A 3487-nucleotide genomic window follows, 5' to 3' on the forward strand; every position below is an offset into this window, starting at 1 on the left:
AAATCTCAAAATCCATTCACCAAGTGGATCGTTTTCTTTGTTGCATCACCCTGTAGTTCAGGAACAAAGTGGCTTTGTTTTCTAAAGTATCACCTTTTTTTCGTGGGGGTCTGAGATCCTTTATTTACAGTGAACAGCATGAAGAGGAAAAAAAATATATATATATAAAATGGATTAAAAAATGGTGTGTAAAGCCACCAAGAACACATAACTCTACATTTTCTATAAACAGGATCCATTTAACAGCCGAAGATAACATTCCAAACTTTCATCGAGGCCTGTATGTCTACAAAGTGCAACCTTTGATATGGTGATGTAGTGAGGAGACGGTGATTTAGCGTTTATGGAAGGAGTCTCCAGTGTCAGTGCTTCGTAACATCACACGGGAAGTCTTAAGAACTGAAGACTGGTTTCGCGTTACCATGACAAGCTTTTTAAACTTAATACGAGAGAGGAAAAAAAATTGTCGTTAATAGTTTAAGGAATGACAACACATTATGGGCCACTGAACGTTACTATAAACGGATTAAAAAAAATAAAAAATCACGCCCATTTTAATTAATTAATTAATGTGATCGTTGGCTAAATGCTGTGGTCTAAGAGGAACGGCACACTCCGGGACGTCGTGTCGATTAGTTACCTATAACAGCGTGCGCGCACGTGCGTCATCCCTTAGACGAAACCGATTTCCGTTGAACGCCGTGATCGATCACATCGCACAGATTTTGCTACGTTCACACAGCGGTTTTAACGCTGCGAGTCGCTGTACTACGAAGTCGCAAGAAGGCGTTTCCTACTACTCATTCCCACAGTAACATTTATCAGTCAACGGCGCGTTCCACGTTTGAGAATCAGTTTTCTTACCGCTAAAACGAAACATTCTGGAGGGAGAGCGTATATATGCGTCACATCCTACGAGATGAAGGAGAAGCAGTGTGTGTGTGTGGGCGCGAAAGCACAAGCCTGTCCAGGTCCACGAAACAATTCGGACTCGCGGCCGGCGTGAAGGATCATGTGCGCTCTTATTGTCTTCGCTCCCATTGGTAGTCGCTGCACCAACTCGCTCCAAATTTGCATAAATGTAAACTTTTCTCAACTTTGCGGACACGCCCACATCTAGTCGCTCACGTTGAGCACGAACGTTCTCCGGATGCTCTGTCGCGGCGACTCGCCGTACGCATGAACGTACCTTCAGAGCTCCTAAAAGCGTTCCACATTGCTTATGATACATAATAAAACCACTTAAAAAGTGACAAATAAAATCATTTTTTGTGTGTCCAGGCCTCACTCTAACCCACATTTAACATAAATAAATAAATAAATAAATATAAAGTCCCACACCCACAAATCCACACACTCACGCCTGTGGTCATGGTCAAGCCACTCGCTTGGCTAGGCTTTACAGCCTCATGAATATTCATCAGCTCCGAACTGGCGATTAGCCAATCAGGATGGAGCTCCATGAGACATATACATTCCCAGCTCTCATGGTGAAATGAGGCTGAAACAGGGACATAAACAAACCCCTTACAGATTACCCCGAGCTTTCTACTCAATCTAGAAGCAATTTCAAGAAGAAAAAGAAGTAGTTTTCTGAATAACTGGCTCTACAAAGCTTTCCTAAACACATTCTGTCCGTCATGGCGGTGCCGCATTAAACAAGCCGACGTTAAAAACCAGCTCTTGTGGTTAGATTTTTATCTCGGACGTTCTCCTGTGCATTTATAACGCCGGCCTTTCATGAGAAATACAACCGTATAACTGTGTAATATCTCTATATACGGGGATTACTCGGATATAAACGCATACTTGTGCACACTGTATTGATTTCATTGGCTTTGGCCCAGCCTGAGGAAGGGGCTAAAGGCTTCAACCGAGATAAAAACACAGCTTTTTGCTTCTTTTTTTCGTGTGTGTGTGTGTGCAGAAAATCCCTCATAAACTATATACACTCTCCACATCTTTATGTTAGCAGGATGCTAGCTAGATAAACCGTCGCCATGAATACACAGAAATACACGAAGAACAAACACAAACAGCCGAGGGGGCTGTGATTCGCCTCGCGCACGCACGCGCGCGCACGCTCGCTCTGTCAAGGGCGGCAATCTTTTTCCAGAAGTTTCCTCTATTAACCGCCACAACATGGCATATTTCCCCGTCTATGTTTATAAAGAAATTCCTAAAGCACCACTCTACTTACCTCAGGAGACAGTCACAGTCGTTCTGTCCTCTTTTCTCTCCTTCTCTAGTCCTCTCTATCTTTCGCTCTCCTTTTCTGTCTCTCCTCCCTTCCAGATGTCGCGCAGGAAGAGCGCGCGCCAATCAGGGCACGAGCCAACAGGAAGCGTTCATTCCCCCATTTCTTTTTCCCACAGAGAGAGAGAGAGGGAGAGAGAGCGCGTGACGGAGGGGTGTGTCTCAATCCGACCTGGTGTTTCTTCTGAGGGAAAAAAAAAAAACATTATTGTTATGATTATTATTGTTTAGTAGTATTATTATTGAAATATCTAAACACCCATCAGATTGTTCAAGTGGTTGTGTCAATGTAATGTAATGCAAACATCTCGAAGCATGTGGGGTTTTTTCCAGAACTCTAGAAAATGATAAGACAACAAGAAGACATCCCTAACCCGTCACCGATTGTACTAACCTTCTCAGCAACTGAGTAGTGCTACTGATATTTACTAGCTTTGGTCAGAGTGGCCATGCTGACCCCCTGTCCACCACTGAAAGCACCTACAATGGGTGCATGAGCATCAGAACTGGACCATGGAGCAATGGAAGAAGGTGGCCTGGTCTGATGAATCACGTTTTCTTTTACATCATGTGGACGGCTGGGTGCGTGCATGTGTGTCGCTGACCTGGGGAGGAGACGGCACCAGGATGCACTATGTGAAGAACTCAAGCTGGTGGAGGCAGTGTGATCCTCTGGGTAATGTTCTACTGGCAAACCTTGTGTCCTGGCATTCAGGTGAATGTTAACGTGACACGTACCACCTACCTAAACACTGCTGCAGACCAAGTACACGCCTTCATCCCAACGGTATTCCCCAATAGCGGTCGCGTCTTTCAGCAGGATAATACGCTGATTTCCCCACACTGTAAAAATTGATCAGGAACGCTTTGAGGAACATCACAAAGCTTTCAAGCGACGTTGACTCGGCCTCCGAATTCCTCAGATCTCAATCCAATCGAGTGTCTGTAGGATGTTCTGGACCAACAATTCCGATCCACGGAAGCCCCACCTTGCGACATACAGGACTTAAAGGATGACCTGTGGAACTAGAGATCGATTTGAGACACACCCCAGGGGGGGAAAAAAAGCAAAGGGAAGAAAATAAACAGACCAAATGTGCAGAACTGTTAGACCACAGCAAACATGAAGCTCTTTAAAAGTAGTGTTCCTTGTTTATTTAAAAAAATATATGAGTAATCAATCCCGAGTCCACTTGCTTCAGCAAATATTTAAATACTGTTAAAGTTGGAC

General features: G+C 44.2%; 1 protein-coding gene across 6 annotated transcripts in view; it reads right to left on the reverse strand.

Annotated features, from left to right (window-relative positions):
• apbb2b (amyloid beta (A4) precursor protein-binding, family B, member 2b) overlaps positions 1–2359 on the reverse strand; it is a 33115-nt gene extending 30756 nt beyond the window's left edge. For 3 of the 6 annotated variants that reach the window (XM_053677494.1, XM_053677495.1, XM_053677493.1), the window contains exon 1: positions 2201–2359. The gene's annotated coding sequence lies outside the window, so the exon portion shown is untranslated. The remainder of the gene's footprint in view (positions 1–2200) is intronic. The other 3 variants (XM_053677498.1, XM_053677497.1, XM_017461260.3) reach the window with 1 other exon arrangement.
• Positions 2360–3487: the final 1128 nt, after the last annotated feature.

Source organism: Ictalurus punctatus, chromosome 29 (assembly GCF_001660625.3).
Source record: "Ictalurus punctatus breed USDA103 chromosome 29, Coco_2.0, whole genome shotgun sequence".
Classification (NCBI taxonomy): Eukaryota; Metazoa; Chordata; class Actinopteri; order Siluriformes; family Ictaluridae; genus Ictalurus; species Ictalurus punctatus.